This window comes from Apodemus sylvaticus, chromosome 3 (assembly GCF_947179515.1).
Source record: "Apodemus sylvaticus chromosome 3, mApoSyl1.1, whole genome shotgun sequence".
In the NCBI taxonomy this organism is placed as follows: domain Eukaryota; kingdom Metazoa; phylum Chordata; class Mammalia; order Rodentia; family Muridae; genus Apodemus; species Apodemus sylvaticus.
The window spans coordinates 161,454,590-161,468,221 of NC_067474.1; positions in this window are offsets into that span (position 1 = coordinate 161,454,590).

Below are 13,632 nucleotides of genomic sequence, written 5' to 3' on the forward strand. Positions count from 1 at the left end.
GTGCAAAGCCTCCACACTAAGTGCAGCAGTGCTTGCACAGGACAAGTGAGACTTAGAATGATTTCAATGTTCAAATAACAATATGAAGAAGACACATTTTCTTAAATTACAAGAAACATAATTCTTCAATTCAAGAGCTACAAATATCCCAAGAGAATAATCCAATCTGATAATACACTTACTAAGCCATAGAAAAATAATGAGACAATACCATTTGGTTTTATACATTGTTAAAGAATAGTATGAGAAATCAGAAGACCATTAAGTGTGTAAAATAATCTTGGATATGCTGGTTTAGCCTACAAACTGCTAAAAACTGTGCTGTAAGCTGATGGTTGAAAGGAGTCCTTAACGGTTCTCCCTAGATGCTGACCCTTGTGCTGTAATACCAACCTATCTGACAATGTGTAACTACCAGTGTAGTAGTGACAAGTTGGTAACTGACATACTGCTATATGGAGAAATACTGGAAATGCATTTCATTTGTTGGTGCTTTCAGCCTAAGTCAGACAAACATAGTTTGTAAAGGGAAACAGCCGATTTAGAGAGTTCTGAGTAAAAAGCTATCAGTGGAGGAAAAGGCAAGGCTCTAAAAGGAGGAGGAGGTGGAGTTATTGGAATACATACTCTCATTTACTATGGTATATTGAATTATGAATATATGGCAGCATGGATACCCTCCCAAAACCTGCCCCAGGACATACATGACACACACGGGTATAATGAAAACATGAATAACAAGATAACAAGGGAAGAGACTGAGAATGAGGAGATGGTAACTGTGCAAGCACTCTGGGGCACTTCATGTGCAAAGGCCACTCACCTATAATTGCAAGTACTAGGAGATTTAGACAGCACAGATTAAAATAATTTTTAGGAGCATTGTAATATCTGCAACAGCAAATTAACCAGATAATGCAAATTCTCTATCAGAATGTTTCTCTATAAACATTCTAACATTTGTAGTATGCATGAAAAAAATTAGAGTAATCCATTATTCATGTGATAAGAAAAAGTACATATAACAGGTAATTTCTGTAAAACAGAAATTTGAGATGCACCAAAAAAATATAATGCTATCAAAAATTAACAATATGTAAAATTTGATGCCCTGGGCATTTATAGACAGCATCAAGTGGGTAAGAAAAATGGGCATAGGAATACATAAAATTTCAGGGAATAATTAAGACATTTTTCAAAGTACTTTATGTCACTTTATGATTCTTGACTGTAACATATAGGCTGAGAATACATGGATTTTCAGGTAGTAATATGGACTTTTTTTCAAAGCATGTCACTTTATGATTCTGGCCTGTGACATACAGGCTGAGTACTGTTGTTATTTCAACCACCAACAGATGATAAATTCCTGCTACAATGACAGATACTGTGGTTTAAATTCAACAGCAGTAAATACATAAAATGAATATGTATTATGGAATTATTTTATTTATGTGTGTAACAGGAAAATACATCTTCAATTTCATGGAGACTGAACAAGAGCTCATTCTCCAGAAAACTAGGAATTGGACAACTTTAAGACTTGAAATTGGCTAGATTTCTCTGAACTGAAAAAGGGATAAAGAAGATGTGGTACATTAACACAAGTGACTACTACTTGCCTTTAAAAAATGACTTAAGTAATTTACAGAAAAAAGATGGAACTAGAAAAAAATCACCACTACATGGGGTAAACAAAACCCAGAATACAAATATGGCACGTATTTACTTGTAAATTGATAGTAGCTATTAGGTAAATGATAAGTCAGTTACTGTCCACAGAGCCTGAGCAGACAGGGAAAGAGAAAGACTATATAGAGAAACATCGATCTCTCTGAAAAGGAGAAATAGAAAAGATTCTGATGGTGAACTTGGGGTGAATGGTCACAGTGGTAGGAAGGATCAGTTGGGGAGGTCAAGAAAGTGCAGTGCAGGGAGGAACAGCTCAAAGTAGGGGACATTGGAGAGTAGAGGTAAGTACCTATAACATTAGTAACTTCCTGGATTCTATGAAGGTGAGCTTAGTGAGCACTCCTAGTAATGGAAAATATAGAATCTGAATTGGCCATCATTTTTAGACAGGCTTCAGTGGTGGGTTACATTTGGTTCAGTTCTTGCCCAGGAAGTGCCATGGAGACTCCTCAACAACCCACCTGATGCTGGGACAGAAGGTTGCTGTCTGAAAATGGTAGCAAGACCACATTGCTGAGGAGAACTTTCACACAGCTCACAGAATGTAGAGTGGTCAAGCAGGAGGAGCTTTGGACATTTTATTCCTATGTTCTAGTCTCTTGGGCATGAGAAGGTACGACAATCAATCAAAATAAATAACTCTCCACATAAAATATGTCCTCCATGCAATATGTGCAGGGACATGGTAGTACCAAACTGTTTGAGTGGCCAAACCAACTGTTTGTTTTAAGCCCCACACAATGAGAGGGAGCCCATACATTATAAGACCTTGTCAACAATAATTCAGAGACTTACATGACAGGCACGGTAGATTCATAGGTCTGTACCACTCCTTCTGATGTTGTTATGGCTATTAGCACAATTGTTAGTTTTATGGGACTCCTAATAGTGGGAACAGGTGTAGCTCTGATTCTCTCACCTGTTCTTGTGATAATTTCCTACTATTTAGTTGCCTTGTCCATCCTCAACCTGAGGTCCATACCTTTGACATTTTATACCTTGTTTCTCTGTCCTTTCTTAGAGCTCTGCTTGTTTCTATAGATAAAACAGAGGACCTCTGGAGAATAAGATAGGGGGGTTCAGGAGTAGCCAGGGTTTGTGAAAGGAGGATAAACTGTGGTCAGAATATATAGAAGGAGAGAAAAATCTATTTTAATTAAAAAAATTAGTTCAATTTATCCTAAAGAAAAGCAAAGAATGGAAGGAATAACGAACAGAGAGAAGCAGAATACTGAAAACAGGCAAAGCATGATTTTGGCAGGGAGAACTCTCCTGTGTATGGAGAAGTAGAACACCACAGAGGAGTTTCTTTTTTTTTTTCTTTTTTTTTATTCGATATATTTTTTATTTACATTTCAAATAATTTCCCCTTTTCTAGACCCCCATTCCCCGAAAGTCCCATCAGCCCCCTTCCCTCCCCCTGTTTTCCTACCCAACCCTTCCCACTTCCCTGTTCTGGTTTTTCCCTATACTGCTTCACTGAGTCTTTCCAGAACAAGGAGTTTCTTACAAGCTCATTCTTGGGTCCTGTCTACATCTGTGAAAACAGAAATGCTGCTCTCGGCAATATGACATGAATGACATTCCTGAATCAAACTCAGGTCATTATTTTCATGGTATCTTTAAAAGTTAAGATTGTGGAAGTACAGTGGTTCCTTGTCACTTAATTCTAACAGAGTATTCTTACTTCTCTTTAGGGAAAATTAATGTTAAATAACTTCAAATAATTGAAATACATATGTAATGCTGTGCAAATTGGAGCATTCATTATACAACATATTAATTACAAATCAATTGATATATAAAAATGTTAAATGTTTAAATGTACACTCGCAACCATAACTGAAACCTGTAGACCGTATATGAACTGGGTGACCTGTAAGAGAATTCTGAGGTTAATGGGAAGGAGGTGGCGAGAGAGAGAGATGAGTCAAGGCGACAAGCCGGTCAAGACTAACTTTAATATTTCTATGACAAGATTTATAGTCTTAGGGGAATAAGCCACCCCTCCCAGAGGCCGGTCACATCAAAGGCAGGGCTGTGAAGTCTTCTTCGGCTCCAGATCTCAGCGGGTCGCCTGCTTTCAGCCTGGCGAGGTCTCTGTTTGTTCTCAGGTGAAGCCTTGAGGCAATGTTGGTAGTTAAGGTGACGGCACCTTATTGTTCCAAGGAACAAAGGCCGGAGGTAGCCCATCGGAAGAGTGGGGGTTGCCAGCCAGCTTAATGTTGTGGGGGAAGAGACAATTCCCCCTTAATTATTTATTTTTAACAACTCAGTGGATATAGGTAAATTCATCCAATGGATGACGGGCTTTTAATCAGTGAGTGAAAGCAGAGGCCCAACCCCCTTAAACGTTAAGGACATCTTTTTCAAGGGGGGAGGATAGACTGCCTTAATAATTTAAAGACAGTCTTTCAAAGTCAACCCCCATGCAGCTGGGCGTGCTTTTCAGGGAAATTCGGAGACAGGATTTTTTTTTCCTTTTCCCTTGCAGTGCCTCGCCTCGCACCTCAACTGATGCCCATGTTTGTTAAATATTAACAAACATGCATAGTTCCGAATACTATGCAGCCTCCTTTCTGAGGGATCCCCTGGCAGAGTGAATGCTCTGCTGATAAGAGCTGGCTGGCTATAATAACCACCCATCCTCAGCCTGGGGGCCATTGCTGAAGGAGCTTATCTTCTGAGTGTTATCTGCTTGAAATATAAAAGGAGATTAAGAGAAAAAACCTGTTTGGTCTTTATTGGAAGGCCCAAGACATTTAGTTTGTTGGAAATTAGTGTCTACAGTCAAGAAGCCTGGCTTGCAACTTAATTTGCAAGAACACAAAGGAACCTTACTTCCCAAGTAAGCGGCTTAGAGAGAGCCTTTTGAATTAATTATACTTACCAGCAGTTTTAGGGTGTGTTTACCTGTCGGACCAATCTCTCTGGCAGCCAGCGCGCACCGTCTTCTTCCTGAGAGAAAATGCAGACGGACCCTCTTCCCCAGATTAAAACGGGGTCTGGGCCATTCCATGTATTATTTAAAGGGTCCCGCCACTTAACCATGGCGTAGGAATTGGAAGTAGCTGGGCGCCAGTGTCGGTCTGCTGCAGACTGACCTTTAGCATCCGTTTGGAGAAAATTTAAAACAAATAAAACAAAGGCAAGATGTGATTTAGGGGACCTAGGAGGATATAGATTCCCCTTCTTAGTTTTAAGAAGCCAGTTTTTAAGGGTGCGGTGAGCACGCTCCACGATTCCTTGCCCCATTGGATTATAAAGAATTCCAGTTTTAAGTTTTATATTAAATTCCTTGCAAAATGAGATAAAGTTCTTACCAGTGTAGGCTGGTCCATTGTCTGTCTTAATGACTTTGGGTAATCCCATGGTATTAAAGGCTTGTAAACAATGATCAATTACATTTTTAGAGGCTTCTCCCGAATGCAGGGAGGCAAAAATGAGTTCCGAGCACGTATCAATGCAAACATGTATAAATTTTAATTTCCCAAATTCTGCATAGTGAGTTACATCCATTTGCCAAATTTGATTGGGCATAAGACCACGTGGATTAACCCCTAAGTGGGGCACTGGTGCTAAAATGAGACAATTAGGGCATTGTTTTACAATCATTCATGCTTGCTCCTTCGTGGTCTTATGACGGAGTCTCAACGTATGGCTAGAAAGATGAAATTTATCATGATCACGTTTTGCCAATTCTATCGGTGTAAGCGCCAAAGCTTGCCCTATAAGAGCATTGTCAATGCACACATTACCCTGAACCAAAGGTCCAGGAAGTCCTGAGTGGGCTCAAATATGGCCAATATAAAAGGGATTTTTCCTATCAAGAATGATACTTTGCAATTGTGAAAACAAGGATCCAGCTGGTATATTAAAATTAAAAGTGCCACAGGTTTCTAATTGTGGTTTAGAAAATGCAACATAAGCACTGTCAGTAAAGAGATTAAACGTACTATTTACAGATTGAAAGACACACAACACCGCTGTTAGCTCCGATAACTGAGCAGAATGTCCAGGGTCTCTACAACCACCTGTTGTTTATTAATACGATATCCGGCTCTTCCTTTGGAAGAGCCATCTGTGAAAATTAAGAGAGCATTATGCAATGGCTGTAAAGATGTCATTTTAGGAAATACAACCTCATGCATATTTAAAAACTTTATCAATTTGTCTTGAGGATAATGGTTATCTATAGTCCCTTCAAAGCCTATTTGAGCAAGCAGCCAATCTGTGCTATGCTGTTTTAACCAATCATCCTGATTTACACTGTAAGGCTGTATAATAACATCTGGTTCTTTGCCAAAATAAGTTAGCGCCTGCTTTCTTCCAAGCATAATTACTTGGGCCACTGCCTCAAAATATGGCAAAATATTACGCCTTGAAGACACCCTCTAATGAATCCACATCAGAGGAGCCTTTTGCCATAATAAACCTGTAGGCGAGTGAGTCGTACTAAGAATTAGCAGATGCAAAGGTAAAGAATAATCTATATAGGTAACAAATTGATTTTCAATAGCTTTCTCCACTGTCTGTAAAGCCAAAAGTCCTTCTGAAGTTAATAATCTAGGGGATATCAGATCAGCATTCCCCTTTAGAATATCAAATAAAGGTTGTAATTCTCCTGTAGTAAGCTTTAAATACGGCCGAAGCCACTTAATGTCACCCAACAACTTCTAAAAATCATTTAAAGTTTTCAAATTGTCCCTGCGGATAATTATCTTCTGGGAAAAAATTGCTTGGTCTGTAAGTTTAAAACCCAGATAATTATACCGCTCCTGGGTCTGAACTTTCTCTGGTGCTATTTGCAATTCTTTAGTGGCCAAAGCTTGCTGTAAATCTTTAAAACATAAAAGCAAGGTCTGAGGATTTTTTCCTGCAATTAGAAAATCATCTGTGAAATGGATAAAGTAAATATCTGGCCATTTCTGACTTACAGGCTGAATAGCTTGTGCTACAAATTTCTGGCATAAAGCCGGGCTGTTAGCCATGCCCTGAGGAAGAACTGTCCATTGATATCTTTTCATAGGCTCTATGAAGTTAATAGAAGGAACGCTGAACGCGAATCTTTTGCAATCCTCAGGGTGCAATGGAATAGTAAAGAAACAATCTTTTAAATCTATGACTATTTTATGAAACCCTTTAGGGATAGCCACGGGGGATGGAAGACCAGCTTGTAAAGTTCCCATGAGCAACATAGTTTCATTAACCTTTCTTAAATCCTGTAGCAATCTCCATTTGCCGGATTTTTTTTTTAATAACAAATATTGGCGTGTTCCATGGAGATAGAGACTCTATTAAATGTCCCACCTTCAATTGTTCCTGCACTAGCAAAGAGGCGGCTTCCATTTTTTCTTTAGATAGAGACCACTGATCAACCCACACAGGATTATCACTAAGCCATTGAATTTTATCGGCGTGGGATGCAGGCAAGATAGTGGCCATTACCGAAAATGCCCCAGACTTCTAGAGTTAGGGTCTGGCTGGAGGCTTTTAAACTTTCTAGTGCCTTGCCCTTCTTCCCCAAGCCCCTGAGCAGGCAAGGATTCTTGCTCTGTCTTTTGCCTAGAGGCAATTTCATTAGGGCTACACATAATCAAATTCATTTGAGACAATAGGTCTCTACCCCAAAGGGTAGTAGGCAAATTTTGCATAACATAAGGTCGGATTTGCCCTGATTTTCCCTCTGTATCTTTCCAAGTTAGAAGTTTCGCGCTCTGTTTTGGATTATTAGCATATCCGATGCCTTGGAGATGCGTAAGTATCTCTGTCAGTGGCCAGCTACACAGCCAATCCTGTCCTTTAATAATTGTAACATTGGCTCCCGTATCTATTAATCCTTCAAAACTCTTTCCTTCAATAGTCAATTTAAGGTTAGGTCTTTTATTGGTGATAGATTGAACCCAATACCCTCTGGAGGAGCCAAAGCCCTCCTTTCCTCTTTTATCTTTAACGAATTTGGAAGGCAGTGGATGTAAAGGAACCAAGACAAGCTGAGCAATTCTTTGGTTAGCAGGTATAGTTATGACACCATGAGGGGAAGCAGCCATAATTTTTATTTCTCCCTCATAGTCACTGTCTATGACCCCTGGATAAATCTGCAGTCCCTTTACGGTAGAACTGCTTCGTCCTAGCAGTAATCCCCAAGTTCCTTCAGGTAATGGTTCAAAAACTCCCGTAGGCAGGATCTGGACACCCATTTCTGGGGTTAATATGGCATGGAATATACTGCAGAGGTCCAGTCCAGTGCTCCCTGGTGTTGCTCTGGCGAGCTCAAAGATAGATTTTCTTGGCTCGGCAGCAGCTGCGTTGCCCCATAGACTGTCTGTCCTGGATGAATCAGGGCCTGGGGCGGGCCCCTCCTCCCGTTTCCCGACACGGGTCTGCCTTGACTATTAGTTTTGGACTTGCATCCCTTAACCCAATGATTTCCTTTTCTACACTTAGGACATGTTCCTGGTGAACAACTTGATTGCCCATTTATAGTACCCCTGTTATCAGGGCAATCACTTTTAAAATGACCCAGACTGCCACATTTAAAACACCTTTTATTTCCTCGTCTCTGCGAAAGAATTCCCTGGATAGTGGTTCCCTGCAACGCTGCAGCCATTGCTAGACCCTGATTATACGAGGGGCCAATTTCAGAACAGAGACGAATATAACCAGCTAAGTCTGTCTTCCCCCTATGAGGTCTAATCGCCTCCCAGCAGGCCGCATTAGCATTGTCGTAGGCTAGTTGGGTAACCAACGGATTTTCTGCCTGAGAATTTCCGAAAATTCTATTAGCTGTTTTTAGCAACCTATCCACGAAATCCTGAAAAAGCTCATCGGGAGCCTGTTTGACACCTGTTAGATTCCCACTAGGATCTCCCTTTGATGGTAAAAGATTCCAAGCATGGCAGGCAGCCACCGCAATCTGTGCATACACTGCGATGGGAAACCCCATCTGGTTAGTATTTCCTTCATATACACCTTCTCCCAGTAACATACCAGCATTCCATTCTGGATGGCCTGCCTGAGTATTAGTGGTGGCAGTTCTTTTGCTAGCCTCACGCCATTCAGAACTCCAAAGCAAGAAATCTCCTCCCGACAACGTAGCCTTACACAGTGTTCTCCAATCCTGTGGAGTTAAATTCGACTCTATCACAGTATCCAATAACGCCTGTGTAAAAGGAGCTGTCGGGCCATACTGGGCTACAGCTAGCTTTAATTCTTTTATCACTTTAAATTCCAAAGTCTGATATTGTCTAATCACATTTTCCTGGTCTTCAATCTCAAGGACCGGAAAAGCTAAGATTTCTGAGGTATCCTGCCCTTCTCCGCGAGCCTGGCTTATTACTCTTTCTAATGGAGATTGGCCGGTCTCAGAATTATTGTTCTCTCTAGTATTAGACACCCTTTTTAGCTCCTGTAATTCATTAGTCAATTTCTGCAATTTAATTTCAAACTCCAACTTTTGTAACTGCATATCTCTCTGAATCTCGTCTCCTGCCATCAAGGTCATAGGCGGAGCAGATGGCACGATAGGGGGCCATTCTTCTCCATGAGATTCAGTTGCTCTTTTTTGGGATGAGCTGTCTTTTTTACAATTGGCTCATCAGCACTGTCCCTGCGTTTATGTGACTTAGGGTGTGGAGGGTCCTCCTTTGCAGGGGTCTTCTCTGCAAGCTTTCTTCTTGAGATTCCTCAATTTCTTGAATAATATCTAATTCTTCCAAACCTCCTTCATCTATAATATCCTTTATAAGTATCCAGAGGCAGAGAGTAATATTATCTGCCTTGGCTGCCTTTAGCGAATTACCAATTCTTTCCCAAGTTCTCTCGTTTAACATTCGTTTTTCTTGGAACCAAGGACAGCAAGAATATATCTGGTCCAAGAAATCCTCCAAATTTCCTTCTTCAAACCCTATCCCTTTCGCCTGAAGCAATTCTCGAATATTGCGGGCGCAAATTTCGCGCGAACTTTCCTGTCCCATTTTTCCCTATCGTTCAACCCAAGCGGCCACTGTGCCGGGTCAGCACAGTTTTGCTTGCAAAACCGTTTCCCTTTGCACTCACAACAATAGAATAAAATTTTACACTAGCGCTAGCATTTGACTTCTATGTTGCTTACCATGCGGATACCATTTTCTTTTCACTTTTTCTGCTAAGCTTCGCCAGATAGGGTCACCCCAGGAAATTCTCCCGTATCAGGTCTGCCCACGTTCAGGCGCCAATATGTAGACCGCCAGCGGCTACATACGAACTGGGTTACCTGTAAGAGAATTCTGAGGTTAACAGGAAGGAGGTGGCGAGAGAGAGAGATGAGTCAAGGCGACAAGCCGGTCAAGACTAACTTTAATATTTCTATGACAAGATTTATAGTCTTAGGGGAATAAGCCACCCCTCCCAGAGGCCAGTCACATCAAAGGCAGGGCTGTGAAGTCTTCTTCGGCTCCAGATCTCAGCGGGTCGCCTGCTTTCAGCCTGGCGAGGTCTCTGTTTGTTCTCAGGTGAAGCCTTGAGGCAATGTTGGTAGTTAAGGTGACGGCGCCTTATTGTTCCAAGGAATAAAGGCCGGAGGTAGCCCATCGGAAGAGTGGGGGTTGCCAGCCAGCTTAATGTTGTGGGGGAAGAGACAGAAACCACCAATAAGGCTGGTTATTGGAACAGAAGAAACAAAAAAGGATATACAACTTGGCTAACAGTATTACATTTTTGTTGAACTATATATTATTATCATTATGTAAATTTAAGCAAAACAAGTCAGTCTGTTTCTCTACCACAATTTTACTTTTTCATTCACTATGACTCATTGGCAGAAAGTTCTCATATCATCCAAATAAAGCAACCATCTGCATTTTTACAGTATTCTATGATAGCATGTATGGCTCTCATCTCTATTTAGAATCCTTGCTACAAAAACCTTGACAATCAATTTTTCTTCTCCACATACCAACTAAAAGAACGTTAGAAAAACACTTTGAAGACGACTGCTTCAGTTAGATTCTGTAGCCTCTGCCTTGCACTCTCCATTGCTACCTGCAGTGTAGAAGAGATGGGTGAAGCTCTCACCCATTTGACAAATGAGAGTTAAAGGTTCAAATCTACGGAGATAAAGAAGTGTGTTAACACTGTGCAAGGTAAAATTACATGCTGTTTCATTTTAATTTACCACATTAATCCTGAATGTTTTAGAGGTGTAGAGTCCATTAACCATGGCTAACCAGTCCTAAGCTATTCCTTTACCACAGTGTCCTCCAGAGGTACCCATCATATCCTCAATGAATGGGCATTTAGGTTATTTTAAAAACGTAGGTCACCATCAATGTAATTGCAATGAGCCTGAGAATTCTGATACTTGTTAAAATTAATATTGAGTGCATGAAAATACAACGAGAAGATTTCTTAGATGCATGCCAACTCTATCATTTTGTGAGACCCTGTAGGCTGCAGGCACGCATAAGCTTGGATTATATGAGACTGTGTAGAGAACAGGTTACTGTGTTGTTTGTTCTCTCTCATATCTCCCTATGCTTGCATCAATGGAGAAAACTGGAAAGAACATAAGGCTATCTCCCCATGTAACTAGCGATTGCTAGGCCTACTGAGAATCCCTATTTAGCTTGGACCACCTTGCTGGGCCATAGGACAGCAGTAGCTCCTCTACTGGAGGAATCAGAGATCAAAGGTCTTGACAGCTGTGGCTTTCCAGCTTTGCTTTTCCACCCTAATGTTCCTGTCTCCTAGAACAGTTTTTGTTCCTCTTTTATACCACAGGGTCATCTGTGTGCACATTGCATTGCACACACAATGCTCATTGCAGCAATCTCTACCTCATAACTGGGATGTTCTGTAGGCAAACTTAGTGAAAGTCAAGAACTAACAACAATTAAAACAAAAGGTGGCCAGGAATTTGAAAGCAAGGAGTGGTTAATGGAGGTGACTGAGAAAAAGAAATGAAATGAAATGACAAGGCTGCTCCTAGGTGTGGTGCAGCATAATGTTCATGTTCATTATAGATAGAAGGCAGAATGTAGCAAGACAGAGGGACATCTGGGACAACACAGAAGGAACATGACTATGACTCATGTGAGGAGAGGTAGCAGGAAAGCCAGACTAAAAGGGCAGGAGAATAATCCATAAATAAAAATGACCAGGGCACCAAAGCACTTGGATTACATGAAGAAAGACAGGTGAGTGAAGGGCCACCAAACCGCTGGCCTAGAGGACAGGATAGACCAGCAATACCAAGTAATAAGAAGAGACTGAGGGATGTGCATATCTCTGGTTGTGCATATTCAGAGAGGAAATATTACATTCCTATTAGGCACAGCTACATCAGTTTCTCCAGACTTCATTCCTTAAACACAAATTTGGTTTCTAGAAATTGAGTTCATTGCAATACTCGATAAAATCCCAACTGAATTCTTCATAGAGTTAGAAAAAGCAATTATTAAATTCATCTGGAATAACAGAAAACCCAAGATAGCTAAAACTATTCTCAACAACAAAAGAAATTCTGGGGGAATCAGTATTCCAACCCACACACCTATGGCCACTTGATCCTCGACAAAGGGGCTGAAAATATCCAATGGAAAAAAAGATAGCTTTTTCAACAAATGATGGTGGTTCAACTGGAGGTCAGGATGCAGGAGAATGGGAATTGATCCAACCTTGTCTCCTTGTACTAAGCTCAATTCCAAATGGATCAGGAACTCCACATAAAGCCAGACACTCTGAAGCTAATAAAAAAGAAAGTGGGGAAGACCCTTGAGGACATCAGTACAGGGGGAAAGTTCCTGAAGAGAACACCAATAGCGTATGCTCTAAGATCAAGAATTGATCAATGGGACCTCATAAAATTACAAAGTTTCTGTAAAGCAAAGAACACCATCAAAAGGACAAATCAGCAACGAACAAATTGGGAAAAGATCTCACCAACCCTACATCAGATAGAGGGCTAATATCCAATATATACAAAGAACTCAACAAGTTAGACCCCAGAACACCCAATAACCCTATTAAAAATGTGGTACAGAGTTAAAGAAAGAATTCCCACCTAAGGAACTTTGGGTGGTGGAGAAACATCTTTAAAAATGCTCAACTTCATTAGTCATCAGGGAAATGCAAATCAAAACAACCCTGAGATTTCACCTTACACCAGTCAGAATGGCTAAGATTAAAAACTCAGGAGACAGCAGGTGTTGGCAAGGATGTGGAGAAATAGGAGCACTCCTCCACTGCTGGTGGGGTTGCAAATAGGTAAAACCACTCAGGAAATCAGTCTTGCAGTTCCTCAGAAAACTGGACACGTCACTTCCAAAAGATCCTGCTATACCACTCCTGGGCATACCCAGAGGATTCCCCAGCTTGTAATAAGGATATATGCTCCACTATGTTCATAACAGCCCTATTTATAATAGCCAGAAACTGGAAAGAACCCAGGTATCCCTCAACAGAAGAATGGATGCAAAAAATGTGGTATATATACACAATGGAGTACTATTCAACCATTAGAAACAATGAATTCATGAAATTCATAGGCAAATGGATGGAGCTGGAGAACATCATACTAAGTGAGGTAACCCAGTCTCAAAAGATCAATCATGGTATGCACTCACTAATAAGTGGATGTTAGCCTGGAAAACTGGAATACCCAAAACATAATCCATACATCACATGAGGTACAAGAAGAATGGAGGAGTGGCCCCTGGTTCTGGAAAGACTCAGTGTAGCAGTATAAGGCAAAACCAGAACAGGGAAGTGGGAAGGGGTTGGTGGGAGAATAGAGGGAGGGAAGGGAGCTTATATGACTTTCGGGGAGTGGGGGACCAGAAAAGGGGAAATCATTTGAAATGTAAATAAAAAATATATCGAATGAAATAAATAAAAAAAAGAAAGAAAAAATTTATCATAAAATAATAAAAAAAGAAAGAAATTGAGTTAATTTCCTCATCC